Below are 17720 nucleotides of genomic sequence, written 5' to 3'. Positions count from 1 at the left end.
TCTGTGTCCGCACACACCTGTGCATATTTGTATATAAAAATTACAATTACAAGTTGAGAGGTTTGTCCTCTACCTGTTTGGCATCTCATGACTTCAGCACAATAAACAGAGATGCAGTCATTGAGCAACACCAACAAGGCATAACTTCAGGAGTCAAGGATGATTTGGTCTTGAGGTTCAGCGATGACAGCAACATTTACAAACATAAAGCAAAAGCAAAACTGTAATTGCCTATAAGCGTAGTGAATATTAGCGCCTTGTCATATGTAAGACTTTAAATGCTGTGCAATATATACATTCAGATACAAGGAAAGTGCTGCAGGTTTGTTTCTGACTGTGGTGTGTATCACAAATGATGGCCCTTCTCAAGAACAGAACATTTAAATGCAGGCCATGTTTAGTGGGAACATGTATGAATGCATTTTGTCATTCTTCTAGTTAATACTCATCCCCCTTCATCACACTGCCGCAGGTGAGCGTGCTCCATCAGTCAGCAGGTGACGCCGTTGCGTATCGAGGCAGAGGAGAGAATTCTCAATCATCTCACTGTCTGACCTCTGCCTTGTTAGTGCGCTGCGCGGGAGTGTTTCCTTTTTATTTTAATGAAGCAAGGCTTTCCTCTTTGTCAGGTGTCTCAGTGCAGCACCGGCCTGGTAATGAGAGGCCACGAGGTTCAGGTGTCTTCAAACCACAGCAGATAGAAGAGACCTAATCCGAGCATGTTTTCAGCAGCCCTACAGCAAACACCGCGCGGGATGAATATTCATGGGGCGGTGATGAATTGCGGTGCCTACAGCGTGGTGCCACTTTGAAAGCCCTCATGCTGCTTCTTTTATCACAGAAGGTCCACGCACGGACGCTTCACGGGCCACAAGACAGCAGCCCCGCACCCAACTACCAATTATCATCCCAGATCATTAATGTGTTATGTTGACACAAACACTGCAATTTTAGACGCCCTCCTTCAGCCGAATGACCCCGTTTATGACGAGCGGATGGCTGAGTTGATTGGATTTTTTTTCCCCTCACCTCACGATCACTCAAGTGACGTTTGGACATGGAATTAATGAAGAGCACGTCGGGCTTTCAACGCTGCATGTAGAGAGGAGATGGATAAACAAGGGCCTGGACAATGGCTCCCTGAATATATGACAGCAGATGAAAGAAGGATAGATAGAAGGAGTCATGATACAGTTTATGGCACAAAATAGAATATATGCTCTACACCGCTGAATTATCACCCTATAACAGAGGAAAATGGCAGTCGGAGATTAGAATATTAAACACTGTCAGCATGTTTCAGTTTCAATCAAGAATACAAACATAATAAAACTTTTGCTCCAATAACTTCCTGGATGCTGTTCAGGTTCCGACCTGCATCGCAGATGCAGTCCATTATAGGGTCATCCTATTGGTGGGAGGAACTATTATAGTACTGGGATGGCAACATGCCACATGCACAGCAAACATGAGATATTATGCATGTCTTTCCTAAGGACCTTGCCAGGAAGGCTCAGTGGATTTAGATTTTTTGTTTTTTCAAGCCACTCTACCGATGCAAAAAGGGAAACAATTCACTCCTCATTTGTATCCTCATCTAGTGTCTACTTTTTCTGCTAAGTGACATAAATTCAAAACATGGCTTTTGTTTACACGTTCCAAAATTGCAGTTGAAATGCTTTACCAAGACAGCAGGTACTTCAGCTTCCCTTTTAGAGGCAAACAAATTAGTTCAATGCTTCACTGAATGCCTTGGTGACCAAAATTAGCGCAGGATTGTGGGATTATAGGGAACACGCATTTACTTGGCGTTTGTGCCTTTTTGAGGCAGCAATTATATTTGTAAACTAGAGTGAAATTTGATTACAGAAAACACACAAATTTGTTTGGCTATTTTTGTGAGGACCTCTCACTGACATACTGTATTGCTTTCCCCAGCCTCTCACCCTTAACTTAACCATCCAAAACAAATCGCTAACCTTAACCAGGACTCTGAACCTAACTTGTTCCCAAGTATGTAAACTACTTTTACTGACATTTTAACCTTATAAATATTGTGAGGACTGGCCAAAATGTCCTCACAAGAAGTAACACACACGCATGTTGGCATCTCTATCTTTGTGAGCCTCTCATCCTTAACTGAACCATCTAAAACAAATGGCTAACCTTAACCGGGAATCTGATCCAAACTTAAACCCAATTATAATGACCCAGTTATTTTGACATTTCACCCTTAAAACTATGTGGAGCGGCCAAGTCCAAACCAAAATTAAACCTCATTATAATGACACAGTTACTTTGAAGTCTTCATTCTAAAATTGAGGCTTGGATTTGTTGGCTATGGCAATCCCCAGATAGAGAAGTTTTGTCAAGAATTGGTCCCCACAAGTAAGAATAAACCAGGTAGACACACATATATTTATGGAATCTTCACCAGACTTGTTTGACTTGCCAGCATACATGACTATACTCAACAGACGCCGTTGCTTGCAGTTCCTATTGCTTGTGCCGAACAAAAAGGTCACCACTGATCTGTATTATGCTACATAGCACGGAGACAGCAATCTCGTCCCACTGAAGGTGGAGGGAAAATGGCACAGAGGTGGAGTCTGGTGCAAGTCCTGAGGATGGAGCAGCATCATGCTCAGACGCCCCAGACGAGTGATTCATACCAGCCTCATCAATGACAGCAGACAGGACATCCAGGCCTTTATTACCTCCATCCATCACCATCACTTCATCAATCCAAGTTGCTCCGAGCCCGCCATCCAACGAGTCCCCATACACCCATCCCAACACGCTGCCGGACAGAGATTTACACCCGCCCACCAACACCCTTCACACGCAGACGAGGAATGAGAGTTTGTAAAGACCATTTTGCGACAGAAGACGGCGAGGAGCTGCTCCCCCGAGGGCGTGGAGCTGACAGGCTATCCTGCATTTTAAAAGCCACTTGCACTTCAGCCACATCACACCTCCTGCTGCTACTGACCAATCTGTCCAGGAGCCAACGCATGATGGATTCACTCAACACTGCTAGAAACCATTAAATCATTTCCACTGCTCCTCCCTTAATAAACCCGGACCAGTTCCACCATATACACACGCACAACTTCATTTTCTCCCCTGTCAGACGGGCGTCGGAACGACTGAAATTCTTCCTTCATCTGTTGGTTGCCAGACATTCTGGATGCATTAGACTTGCTCCCAAGATTGTGTGAAGATGGCTTGAATCAAAAGAATAACCCATTAAACAAAACCTTTGCCACAGCAATACACTTGTTCAATAGATTTTCTCAACAATGTCTGCGGTGAAACTAAAACAAAAACACATCTCTCGCCCATTAAAAACACTATAAATGGAACATTTTTCAGTCTTGTAATGGCCTCGGGGCTAGAAACTGATGTATTGCAGCACTCCCTTTAAAACAACTTCAGTTAGCTTAACTTCAGTACGGAGGCGTAATAAACAATAATCAACTATTAAATTCTTCTGCATCTCATTTCGAAATAGATTTCTGCAAACTAATCAGTGGCGCCCGGGGAACAAGCCGCGCTACTGTAGATATTCTTGAAATACGTCTTTCCCTGGTAGTTGGGTTAAATTACTAAAAGATTAATGCAGTGCGCTAATTTATTCCAAAATATCTGGCGAGTCGGCAGTTTTTACACAGCACAGCTGCAGGAGTTTCCCACAAAAATAAATCCTTAGGTGAATTATTGTCTTAGGAGACACCAGCAGGCATCCCCATGCTCCTCGCCAGCCGCGCGGCTGTTGGGAAGGATTTAAAAGAGTAAAAGGAAAACCAATCATGTTTGCTCTTTGTGTCATATTGATTAATGGCTGCCATTATTTACTCCTCTACAGCTCCTTTGTAAATCCACATACACAGGCATTTGCGCTGTGATGTGACACAGAGAGCGTCATTAGAGAGCATGACTATAGCCAACATGGGTGTGTGCGCTCAATCAATGTGAAACATTTCACTCAGTGGCGTGTAACCTTATTGATTTTGGCACCATGCGGGGCTCCAGCGGTGGCTTAATTTATTTGAATAAAACGGAGGTTTTTGTGTGCAGACTTTAAATTGTAAACATTTCAGAGTTTCTCCTCTGTGTTTGCTCAAGCTGCCACACGATGCTAAGTGGGGACATGAGAAGACAGAAGGGAGGGGGGGGACTAATCGAGGAAGAGAGGGGGGGAAGACTTTTAATGCAAGTGTCGATCAGCGATGGGGATGTTTGGGCAGCGGACGTTTCCATGGCGACAAAGCGAACGGCAAATACACAGAGGGAGGGACATTTTGTGATTTTGGGGGGAGACACAAGTTGCCAATGTTGTTCGACAAACACCAGACCGACTGCTATACTGAGACACAACCACACTGTTTTGTTCGCAATCTGTTGCCGTGCGTGTGTGTTTGTGTGATCCCTGTGTGTGGGTTCGCCCGCTTCAGGATGTAGAATATTATTTTCACACCCTCACATGTCGATATAAATAGGCCTGCCCGTATACTGCTGAACTGAATAATAATTTGCTTCACTGGCAGCCAGTCAAACTTGCCATCAGTTGCACACAAACAAACACACACTCGCACACGCACAGCGGTGTTATGCAAAACAAGCAGAAAGCTCAATTTGGGAGCAAATATTTGGCTTCAGTAATAAATTCAGTCAGCAGCTTATTGTTTATTTCTCTCCGCAGGTGTGATTTATAGCGAAGCGGGTTTAATAATGTGAATCATGTCTTCTCTGCTCTGACATGTTTGTGTATTTGACAAATTAATTAGTGGTGGGAGGGTGTGTGGGTGTGGGTTGTGGCGTCTTCGGCAGAAGGCATATATAATCTCATTCTCGTCTCTTATTAGAATAGATTTACACTCACGATATCACAAACAGATATTTATAGCACCACTGTAAAGTGTTATTGAAAAGAAAATGCCTTCTCCTGCGGATTTTCTTTCCATGCCATCGCAACAGAACAAACACAGTGCGTATCAAAATGTATGAACATACAGTTGCAATATTCAAGCAGTTTATATCTTTATTTTCTGACAGTGCCAAAGTGTCAACTGTTTTCATAACAGGAGTTGAAGCAACACTGAGAAGCTCGGTCTTTGTTAGCACAGGGTTGCTGTGCATCAGATGGATCCAGCAATGAGTCCTTGGGACACACTTGCCTTGTATGTTTCTGGACGTATCCTTCATACCTTCCTGAGATGTAATCAAGGCAGACCGGCTATAATTAGTTTTAGACATTGACCTCAGAATGCTTGGGCGATGACACGTCTATCAAGCTCAACTGCCAGTGTCCAATCCGCTTTACTGTCTCGGTGGCACCATTCACACGGAAACAGAAACAAATGAATCCACCACCATTAAGTGTTGGATGCAGCGTTCAGTTAGGTGGCGCCAGCATCGTCGCTGACCAAACCCCACAACTGCTGGAAGCCAGGACTAGAGAGAACCTTTGGCAATGGTGTCAGTGCCAATTCCATGTAAAGACTCGAAACAAACACCATGGCCAGCGCCAGGAGGTCACATCAGTAGACACTCATGCCGCTAATAAACTTCATATTTCAGTAAAGGCAAGTAAAGTCAAGCCCTAAAGCAAAGTGGAAACCATTAACTGGTATTATTTCAAAATAGACATGAGGGTGGGTGATTCATGGCTGATGCAGGGAAGGAAGAGGCATCTCAAAAGACCTCTGGACCGGGATAACTTACCCTTTGCTCCCAAGGTAAAAGATACAGAACAATAACAAACCTGACTTAAAATTGTTTGTTTGTATCCTCAGGCAGTGAAGTCGGTGACCCCTCTTTCTGAGAGCACCTCTGGACACTAGCAAATCTACCCTCCAATTTACTGATCCACAACATGCTCTTTGTTTTTAGTGGAGCATCTCTAAATCGCCAGTACCCAATTGAAACACATTTCAGCCAATTGTAAGTTTGGTATTTTGATCACAGCCTCTCGTGACACCAAAATGAAAAGCACTTGAAGATATGGACACTCCCAGATATGTGTCAAAATGCTACAGCACTGTTTACTTAATACTGTTGCAGTAAATATTTTATTGTGCAGATAAAGGTCAAATGCTAAAAGATAAGATGAAATAAATCTAGCGTCGGTGAATTATTTATTCAAAGACCTGAAGATGGTGTTTCAGATGGTGCAAGAACAAATAAGAAAACAAAGCAAATTTGAAATGAGGGGAAAACATGCATTAAATATTGTAGATTTTAAAAAAGCAACATCATACCATCAAAAGTAAAGTTGCACGTGACCTCACAATGTTGAGTGGCATGAAGCCAACTGCTCTCAAAGCAGCTGTCAACCACAACAAAGCTGTCAATCCAAAACATGGACAGATCATTCAGTCTCATAACTCAACTGTTTCTTTTCAACTACCGCATGACACTCATCACATACGCCAAATGCGGCAGAGTTAAAGGTTGTACATAACAATAGCATCGGGACGACAACATCTGCAGAGAGCAGTGATGCAATCATCAGGCTAGTGAACTGCAAACGCCTGACGACTGAACCTCGAAATACAGAAACAATGCTTGCCAGAGTGAATAGTTGCTCTGGTGCTCTGGGACAGGGATGAATTGTTTCTCTCGAGACTGGGGCTGAACAATTGATCGGACTGTCCTCCAGTACACACAGAAGATGTGTGCTGCTTATGTTGTTGCACCAGCAGTCAGATTATAGTCACACTCCTTCTCTATTTGCACAAGACTCATATCACCACATTAGAAATATTTGGTGTCAAGGAATATGTCTCCTTCTGTGTATTTGTGTGCAAGTCAGTGTGTCATAGTGTGTGTGTGTGTGTGTGTGTGTCTATCTCTTCCCATTCAATTCATGTCACAGGCCAGACACTCCATTGTCAAGAGAGGCTATCATCCGTTGACTTCAGATGTGTCTGTCATCCAGTCCAATTATACAGAGAGAAATAGGTATTGTTACACTCAGGGGATTGATTCACGGCAAAATAGAAAAGTGAGCAGAGGAATTGAAGACAAAACCACATCGCTGGAGTCACCCGCACCCACAGACCTGAAATCACATGGACCAGCAGCTTCAATATCTTAGTGATAACAAGTCCTGACCATGTAACGCAGCCACTCTTCTGCACACAGCGGAAAGTAGAAGGCAGGCAGTGTTCGCTAATTTGGAAAGGGAGGATGGCGCCATGGCCCCTCCGCGTTATTTCGAGCAGCTGAGCCACACTGGACTTCAGGTAACTGTGGCTGACAAGTCAACACCGCTGACATGAACAGTCTCATTTCAACACTTTCCACCTCCTCACGGCTGCTCTCTCAGCGCTTCTCTGTTGTTAAAGACAATGTCAGGATCCACCACTTACCTGCGACTGCTCAGGGGGAACAGCTCCAATTTATTTAACACCTGCCTGTCACTCAAACCATGTTTTTCTGTCATGTCAAACATTGTCAGGTGTTAAGGAAGAAGAGCATGCTCCAAGCAGGCCTCGCAATGAAATGCTTTTTTAATTGTGTGCATCATTTAATTTTAATGTCCAAGAGTATCAAGCCCAAACTCAAATTTAAGACGTTTTTACATATATACTGTACATACATAGTTGCAAAATTTCATTGTATATAGAGGAGACAAAGAAAATTAAGCAACTATAGCCTGCATGTTAAAATTTCAACATTAACAGAAGAAGTAAAGTACGCATAGCAACTGACTTCATAACTAAGAAGAGCAGAGCGTTGAAATATGAAGTAGCTTAATGGACAGTAATGTTTGTTGATCGTTCAACCAAAGTAGGTACAGTGCAAAAAAAAAAACCAATAACACAGCCATCAATGATGTGAGTCATGTATTTATTTTTTAAATCCTAAAAAGCTATATGTTATTTTTTTTTTTTAAAGATATGTGTATATGATTTGAGCAGTGTAAACAGAATATAGCAATTACCATGATAGTCTGTTTTAGTCACATTTGATTCAATCTAATGCATGCAAACTTATTATTACTTTGCATTTAAAGTCCCTTCAAATTGTTCTTGCGTGTACGTTTTGTTTAATTTTGTTCAAAGTCATTTACGCCTATTTCATCACCACTTAACTTAAAGCTACACTTTCCTGACTTTTGGAATGGTAAAGAAGAAAGGAGTCAAACCTTCTAGTTCTTGATTCTTCCATACGCCCCACAACGTAAATAGCTTCGTCTGAGTCAATCTGAAACACCAAACACCACGTCAATGACGTCTATAAACACGAGAACTATGTTTCATTAATAACTCGAACCAATACCTCATTTGCTGCTTGTCCCTTACTTTCCGTGTCCATAAAGAAAATATCGAAATTATGGTCAAACTTGACTTTAAAAGACATTTTAGCGCACATAAATGCTGGTCACAGAAAATGTCCGTTCACGTTTAATGTCCCTCCGGAACTTGAGACAAATTAATGTTCCACAATAAAAAGGTGCGGATAATATTTGTTAGGGTAAGTGATTGTTTTTTATTTGATTTGAATACTTATTCTCTTCTTTCATTGTCAATATTAAGTTGCTGATGAAGGTATATTCACCACTTAAAAACGGTTACAGTCACTTTGCATCACAAAAGTAATTCTGTTTATTATTATTTAAAATACCAATATATATTGTTTTTAGAGCAAATATTGCTCAATTTTTAGATGAATTTAATACAAGATAATTGTAGTAAATATCAACACAATTTAATGTTGTGACGTGCCACAACGAAAAGAAGATATAGTGTTTTCTTGTTTATTTTAATCCATTGTAATGTTTCATAATCATTGTTTATTATTTCATCCATTTCATCATTTCATTCATATCGCATTAAATGACAGTATTCAAGATCTCTGTGAAATAAGCCTTCAACCTGCATGCTAGTACTATCACCAGATTACTACTACTACTGCTACTACTACGACTACTACTCAAGCTGCATCTCTCTTCAGCATATAACTCACCTTCTCCCTGCTCCTACTGACATCATCATGACACTTCAGTGGCAACTCTTCCAGCAAAACACTTGTGTGGATGTTAGTTGGCAGATGAATTGAAAATAACACATGCCAAATAAAAGAATTTCACTGGCGTGGCGGTGACTCAATAAGCCTCAAATGTTTTCAGTCTCAAATGAGTGATGAAGTTGTTTCATTTTGAGCCAAAATCTGGGTCCTGTCTCTCAGTATTGTCCAAAGTGTGGACCTTCTCAACCAAAGTAATCAGCCCCATTCCGCCAAGGGTCTTTGGCTTCTCCTGTCTCTACCACAAGTGTGTTCAATTATTCGCAGCGTGAGTTTTAATGAAAGGAAATTCAAGTTCGAAGCTGTAAAGAGGCTCCATCCTCCTCATCCGTCAATTCATTAGGTTTGTCAGGTGCATCCTTGCTTGCACACAAGAATTGTGACAGCTCAAGATGGCAGACGTCTCAGTTTAGAGCCCCTCGTGTCCGTCGAGTCTCCAGCGTCCTTGTTCCTGCTACTGACTCACTGACGTGGAACCCAGTCGAGTGCGAGGCTGAGGGGCAGAGGAGGAAGGGATTTGTTCCTTTCCTAAGACTCTTCTCTCTCTGCAGATGCCACACACACACTCACCGCGACGCAGACCAGCACACGCACTTTGTTTTCCTCGACCATCAATCTCCGCTCCCCACCCAGGTTGTTTTGAAATTGATGAATTTGGCCATTTATTATCTATAATTAATAATTCATCACACGCCAGCAACTGAGATTAGGTTGTATTTTATAGGTAACAGTTTTGGCCTTGAAGGTCACTTGAATATTCCTCATCATTGACTCCTGAGTCAAGATCCAATTAATCTGTGAGTCGCACAACTCGGTGGAAAGTTGCAGGAGGCACTCGCAACCTCACACAGCCGTATATCCAAAAGTAAAAGATGAAAAAAATAATGATCAAAACTTTGTTTATAAAAGTTGCACTGACTATTCACCCTCCAACTTTGCATCCCGCTGTGAGCTCCTTGAGTCTGAGCCAAAGTAAACAGAAAATACAACCAGGCAATCACAAGAAAAGCTTTTTTAATATGGGTCTTATAGACACAGAAGATGCGGATCCACGGATTGTGTGGAAGCAGGGCTGCAAATTATGCAGTCTAATTAGGTTTTTATTTTATCCACATAATTAGAAACAAACAGCAAGTGGAGCCCATTAATGGAGTAAATTATTGCTATTTTATGTCGTGACAATCGGTTTTAGTTCACTCCACATTTTCTAAGAATAGAACAGTATGTCAAACGTGACACTGAAAAGTAGCAAAATGCAGAATATAAATTCTGTCAGTTGAACTTACCTTGCTATTTTAGATTCTGTAATGCAGTCAGTCGTTCTCCATCAATTTCAAGTTATGATTGGGGAGGACTCATAACTTAAGGGTTGGAATCAAACTTAGTGACTGCAGCAGAAGTGCAAGCTCCTTCCTGTCAAGAGGGTCCAGCGAAGCAATTTAGCTAATCCAGAGTTTTCTCCGAGACATGCCGATGTGACACACCAATCCTCCACCATAGCCGAGCTGGATTATCCTTCCTTGCCTTCTTTTACCAGGCGTCTTCCATGGCATTCTTTGTCCAGCATGTACATTGTATGTCCAGATGGCGCCCTTAACTTGGTGTCCTTACTTGTCACAGTAGAAGGGTAGCAGACATTGAGCACTCTGGCTTAGGAACACCCTCGGCTCTTGCTATGAGAGGAAAATACACACAAGAGGAGTTCAACTAAACCAAATAAGACAGTTATATTTCACTTCATCTAAATCTGGGGTGGGAAATTAAACATACTAAAGGGCCAGATTATATACTGTGACTGTGTGAAGGGCCACAAGAAGGAAGGACAAGTGCCATAAATGTAATGTTCATTTTTTTTTTCTTAAATATTATAAAGTGAGGGGAATGACATCACATGCCTAAACGGTTCTTCAACTGTCCTTCATTTATTTTTATTTCAAGATTCAATGCATGTGTAATAAATAGTGGTGAATATCTTTGTAACAGAGCCATGTCACACTTAAGTAGTGGTGTTGTGTAATATAGAGGCTCTTCATTGCAAGGTATTTTAAAATACATCAATAGTAGCTGGGTGTAAAAAAAACAGAATTCAGGGAAAGACCTCAGTTAAAAAATAAGTATCCGGACTATAAGCCGCTACTTTTTTGTCACAGTCTGAAACTTAAATATATATTATATTAAATATATGGATTTTTACGGGCTAAAGTGCTGCCAAAATATTGAGACTTGTTACATTAAACCGATGAAATCACAGGTGTTTTATTTACCTTAAAGCACTCAAAATGTGCTGTTTTCGCCTGTGTGTATGCAGCTTCACCAACAGAGCCAATCTCTAAGAGGAGCTGAGACCTGAAGCAGCAGCTGAGACTGGCTGAGGTGTCGGAACTTCAGACACACGGGAGAAAACAGCGCAAATGTTAAGTGTGAATAAAAGATGTGAGTTCAAGATTCAAGTTCCGAACATTGCCCAGTTTGTTTCATCAGTCAGTTTCCATGCTAGACACCATTTTCTAAACCAGTTTAGACCTGATCCTCTTTTTTTAAGCCCGGTGCACCACTGACCTTTCTAGGGCGCAGACAGCACCACTGCACCCGCGGCTCATTTATGAACAAGATCTATTTTCCTTCTTAAATTTAGTGGGCGTGGCTAACATACCAGAGCTCTATAGTACGGAATTTACGGTAGTCAGTTATACTGTGAGTTCAAATAGTAAACAGAGATGAATAAAAGTACACCAGGGCTGCATAAACACTAGCAAAGGGGCCACATCTGATCTAAATGTTTGCGTGAGACGCTGCAAGTCTGCCAAAATATCACCTCACTGCCTGCTGATAGAAATACAAGGCTGATAAAAACACTATTTAACGGGCTGTATTTCACTGGCCCCGTCTTGATTAATGCATTTTTAAAGCCTCTTCAGATAAGACCAGCATTTGGAATCATCTCACACAGAGAGGACACGTCTCTGTTTCTGCTGGGAACGGATTTGAAGTCGCAAAAACGAGACACTGCTGGAGCCGTCGCAGAGTCATTAGCGGAATGTTCCTGACGGACGACGAAAAGTGATGACACGAGGGTTTCCCTGCTGTCGAGAAAAAAAAACCCATCCTTTGCTATATTGAATCAAAGTGTAAGTGGACTTTTCTTACTATAAATGTATGCTGTGTTCCTGTAGGCTGTGAAACACTCCCTCACAAAGGAGGGAAAGTGTCACTATGGAAACAAGGAGGGAAGATTCTAAAAGCTACCTCTTGAGACAAGAGTTAAGACAACAAAAAGGCGAGTCCACTGTGTGAGTGGATGAGAAAACGCAGTCGTACACACCCAGTCGATACGGCACCATCTTGTTTCCGCTCAGAACATCCTCAAATAAGCTGCTCTGTCAGCTCTTTTACCTTCATCCCCCCAATCTGTGCCTTTATCTTCCTGCTCTCATCAGTCTGTCTGCATTTAACATCTCCTGCTGGTGTTTAGTGGCTGTGGACGCAGCGTGTGTAGCCGTGTGTGTAGCTGTGTGTGGGTCCGGGTGTAATATGCACCACACATTCCTTTAATAGGGCTAATCCATTTTAATCCCACCTGCCACTGTTACCTTACAATGATGAATGTAGGATTAAATGAGTTAAGACGGAGAGAAATGCCTGTGGGAGACGGAGAGGGAGGAGGATGCAAGTGTGTGCGTGTGTGTGTGTGTCTGCTCACTTAAGCATGTGTGTGTGTTTATTGAGGTTCTTCTGCAGTGGTGAGAGACTTTTCATCCCTGCTCTGTTCAAGGCTATTTTCCGTAGGTCTGCAGGGTCACTGCTGTCCCCAGTGACGTCTCCTTCAGCAGTAATGGACAGCAACACAGATCCTCACCAGCGCAGACATCTATCTCAATAGATCCGAAGAGGTTTCCTCGACTTAGCTCTTTTCCTTCACTCCTGATGAGCTAAAAGAAGCAGATAGATGAAAGTGAGCTGCGCATTACGCATTCCCCTGCAAACCTGTGGAGTCAGGTGAGGGAGTGTGAAAGACCTTCAGGTGGATTTCTCCATTCGTTTTCACGAGACTGATTTAAAGCCCATTTTCTCTCTTCCCTGCAGCGCTGCCTCCAAGAACAGAGTCTCCGCCATTACCGTCCTCAGTCGAAAGCTATCAGGTGACTGGAGAACATGCGGAACTTCAAATGAGCTTAGTTGGTCGCCATCTTTCACTTTCTTCATAGCTAATAAGAATAATGTGCCACAGAGCGCTCATTTATATTCAACACCTCCAACAGAGAGAGAGACAACAAAAGCACTCAGACAGCGCTGACCTCCACCGTTCACACCCTCATTGCTTCTTCTTTTGCATTACAATTATTTGCCCACATACTTCTTAACAATGGAATTTGACACCGCTTTCAGCGTTTCATCGATTGTTTACAGCAATGAGCTCACTGGGACAGCAGGGGGCAGCATCTTGACAAATCACATAGTAAGACAAAGACAGCAGCTCAGGCTATGGATGATTTTAATTTCTAGATGATGAGGTTCAACTGTGGCAGTGCATTACGGGACCTGCAGCTTGCGTGAGAAAATTGAGTGAAATTATATTAGAGGCCATTTCACATCATATATATATATATATATATATATATATATATATATATATATATATATATATATATATATATATATAAAACTCCATGATGTAATCAGCGGTAAGACAAGATTGCCGTGTATCAGTCTAATGTCCTTTCACACCCAGGCTTCACTAGTATAGAGATGAGATTAGATCGACAGTGAGCTGCATGTGTTTTGGTGGAAGGCAGGAAAATAAATGTGGGTTGTGGAGTGGAGCCATTTTTTTTCTCTCCATTATTGTCTTTGTTTCGTCTGTATTTTGATTTGCTGTCAGTGTTGTTTGTCATTGTTTTCACGGAGACACATGAACACAACAACAAATGTGACAGGCGCCAACATTTCTGAGGTAATTTCTCCTTCAAACTGCATCAAGTGGGAATTGATACGACTGCGATACAGGCACATTCAGGAATCTCAAACACATCATACAATTCATCTACATATCTAGTACAAACATACATCTTCAGTTAGTCCAAGTCCTTATTCCTGTTCAGGATTGTGGGGAGTGCTGGAGCCAATCTCACCGGTCATTGAGTGAGAGGCAGGAATTCACCCTGGACACCATTCACATTTATTTTAGAGTGTCCAATTAACCTAGTGAGCATGTCTTTGGGCTGAGGGAGGAAACCTGAGTGCCCAGAGAAAACCCACGCAGGCACAGGGAGAACATCCAAACTTCATGCAGACAGGTTCAGAGCTGGATTCCAACGCTGAACCGTCTTGCTGAGTGGCAGCAGTGCTAACCGTTGTTCCACTGTGCTGCTCTCCAGTTCATCTATTGGATTAAAATTTTCATATCTGACAGACATATCCAGGTTTGAAAGTTACCATTGTAAATCGGAGACTAACACCAAAACTATACTACCCACGGTGACCCAAAGAGATCTGTGTGTCTCGCATGGCGAGTCGTTGGAAGAGAACAATTTGTGAATGACGTAGTATGAGTAGTATGAGTAGTATGACAGAGAAGGTCCTATAACACAAATGTGAGTCAAAGTCAACAGTACTGACTAGTACACTGAGCTCACTTGGGAGTAAATCGGATGCCTACAATTTCCTGATCAGGACTCCACATAGGGTTAAACCTGTCACTCTTGCTATGTTAACGGTTGCAGTACATACTGCTTCAATAGCCTGAACAGAAACTAGCAAGAGTACATTCACACCAAGCACGACTTGCTACTTGCACCGAAGGGGTTGCCGATTCCCCCCCACCTCACAAGTCACATTGCAAAATAGGCCAAACTGTTTGGGGACGCGTTTAAGTTTAGTGTACAGTCAAAATGGCAGATTGTCTGCAGTGACTTATGTCGCTTATGTGCTGAGGCAGCGGCCATGTTGCCCCCGCTTCTATACAATTCATCGTGGATCTGCACTGACTTACAAATAAGTCACGACGGTCACGTTTTGGCGTGAACGTACATAAGGATCAAAATACCTAATGGCTTTGAAATCCCCCCGGAATATATGTTTTTCACATCAAGTGTTGCATTCAAAGCAGAAGCTCTTGACAGAAAAAGTATTGAAATCACCTTCGGAAAAAGTTCATCTTTTCCTGGTCGTAGCCACAAATAACCACATCTTAAGTTGAGTTAGTAGCATTAGCATCGGGGAGCTGCCGTCTCTTACAGTTAGCTGCTGCTATGTTATCACCCGATCTATTGGTGACTCATTTCACCATGGGGGAGCCACTGGTTTGGAATCACAACATAAAGCTATAGCTCTGAAATGGATGGTGGTTTAATGAGAGAATTCCGCAAGGCTATTAATATAAGCCAGCATTAAGGGTTCATGCCCTGGATACGACACACCAGGTGCTTCTATTTTAATACGGGAATTACCGTAATAAAGGGTCGAGTTTTGTTCTGTTAAGGATCCTACTTCCTCCACCACTGCGTGGCGTCGCTCATCGCAATAATAAATCCACTGATTTTTGTCTCTCGGGGAAAGAGAAATGTCATCAAGCCAGCTGGTTCATCTCTTCCTCTCACAATAGCTATATGAGGTGCATAAGTACTATACTGTCTCCCCACTAATTAGACCACCGTGGGACACCGTAGCTGCATTCATTTGATCTGCAGACACACCCCTCTGCATCTGTGGACTCCACACGCTCGTCTTTAAAGGTCTCGCAGAAGCACTTGTTATTTCCTGTAATGTGTGGAAGCTTAGAAAAATGAGCTGCAATCGGTGGCAATAACTGAAACAGAGAGACGGAGGAGAGACACAAGGAGCTGGGGGGGAGGTGGAGAACTATTGTGTGAGTGAGTGAGTGAGTGAGTGAGTGAGTGGTGGAGTTAGGGTGAGGGAGAGAGGGTGCAGATAACGGGAGGGAAAACCTCCTCTCTGAAAAGGATGATGTCAGTCTCTGCAGCTGAGCCCCGGACCCCGACTCGACGGGATGGAGACTCTCTCTCCTGCAACACTGAGACACAGACGGAGGACGGAGACAGGTAGGATATGATCTGTTCCGCTCCTTCATTAGTGCTGCTGCTGCTACAATCTTCACCTTCAGCATTAAGAAATAAACCTGTTATGTGGATTCAGAGTTGAGCTCTCACTACTGTAAAGTTTCCCGGTGCTCTCTCGGTCTGAGGAGGACACCGGCTGACTCATATAGACGCGGGTCTCCAGAGCAGAGCTGAGATTTTCTGTCTGGTTTGGAGGGTCAGGAAAGCCGCTGATAGAAATGTTCTCGAGGTTTTCCTTCGTCTGTCAGAGATGTGGCAGGTGCTGTTGGTCCGACAGGTGACACAGCTGTGGTGAGTCATCGTGTAACATCTTATACACAGGTGCTACCAAAAAGTCAGTTATGACCCGAAGTCTTTGTTTTCAGGAGACTCCTCTGAGACGTGTCTTCACCCTCAGACACAAAAAAAAAGAGAAGGTCGCAGACAGACTTACAGCAGCAGACATCCATTTAGGCACTGTTGGCATGCCACTCAATTAGTCACAGCGTGGATTCTCTCCACAAGGGGCTCGCACTCTGGAAATCCAATTTCGTGGCACATCAAATGTCAGGGAATATCCTTCCCTTTCCTCTGTGATAAGCCGAGACACGTCGGGGGAGGCGGCGGCGCGGAGGAGGTGGACATGAAGGTTAGTGGAAAATTAATAAGGGGCGGTGGGGAGGTGACGGAGGCAAGCAGCCGGCAGGTCACTTTAACTTTCAGGTGCGTGAGATTAAATCCGATACCAGCCGAAACGTGTTGAGGTCAGGTGTGACACGGTTTGATAGCTGCCTCCTCGGAGAGAGTGGTGACAACACAGCTCCTAAATATGAGTCAGGAAAATAAGAGAAATTTGAATTGACTTCAAAAACTTGTCACAGACGCATATCTCGACCTGTTGTTCGTCTCTCTTGACGCTGAAACTGGACCTGATTGTGTGAAAACTACAGCGACATATTGCGGCAGATGTCACCACGGTTAACAGCCGGGCTGAGCTGGATTGAGTCCTCACTCCAACACGGCAGACAGCGCGGCTGAAGGTCAAGGGCACCACAGTCTCTCGTCACCACCACCTCAGATCTCCTGCGCAGACACTATCTTGGTCGTCTCCATGTCTCCGCTAACCAAATTCCTTCCTCAAGCCCCTCCCCCTTCCTTCACCCACGTTTACAGGCGTTCTTCCATTCAAATCCCGCCTCCATTCCGCCATTAATGATCAGGTATAGTCAGGATGAGTATGTTGGTGAGACCAAGGATCAAAGTGGAGCCAAGAGAACAACACATTATTTACAATGAACAATAGCAACTTCAAGAATTAGAAAATATCACTCAACATTTTTGAGGACATGTAAGATTAGTCTCATTTAATCTGTTTAAAATCTAAATTCCGATACAATACAATTATTGTACTTTTTTCGTCATAATAATGAGCTAGTTCGGAGGAGGAGGAGAGGTTATTTTATTTTGAATATAACATTTTGGATCCGTTATTCATCTGAAGAGAAACTGTTTTTTATATATATGTGAATAGAAAAGAGCATCTTGAAACTTGAATTTATAATGTGTGTGCTGGGGTGAGTCACCTCACTTCAGTTTGGAGAGATTCTGACAAGACAAAACCACACTCTC

The 17720-nt window shown here is 42.8% G+C and overlaps 1 protein-coding gene across 1 annotated transcript in view; it reads right to left on the bottom strand.

Moving 5' to 3' along the window:
- LOC128771357 (ras association domain-containing protein 8) overlaps positions 1-8420 on the bottom strand; it is a 53576-nt gene extending 45156 nt beyond the window's left edge. Inside the window, exons 1-2 of the mRNA XM_053886740.1 lie at positions 8290-8420; positions 8156-8214 (exon numbers count right to left, since the gene is read on the bottom strand). The gene's annotated coding sequence lies outside the window, so the exon portion shown is untranslated. The remainder of the gene's footprint in view (positions 1-8155; positions 8215-8289) is intronic.
- Between the last annotated feature and the right edge of the window lie 9300 nt (positions 8421-17720).

Source organism: Synchiropus splendidus, chromosome 14 (assembly GCF_027744825.2).
Source record: "Synchiropus splendidus isolate RoL2022-P1 chromosome 14, RoL_Sspl_1.0, whole genome shotgun sequence".
In the NCBI taxonomy this organism is placed as follows: domain Eukaryota; kingdom Metazoa; phylum Chordata; class Actinopteri; order Syngnathiformes; family Callionymidae; genus Synchiropus; species Synchiropus splendidus.
The sequence above is the reverse complement of the archived record's forward strand: the minus strand, read 5'-3'. Positions and strand labels throughout refer to the sequence as shown.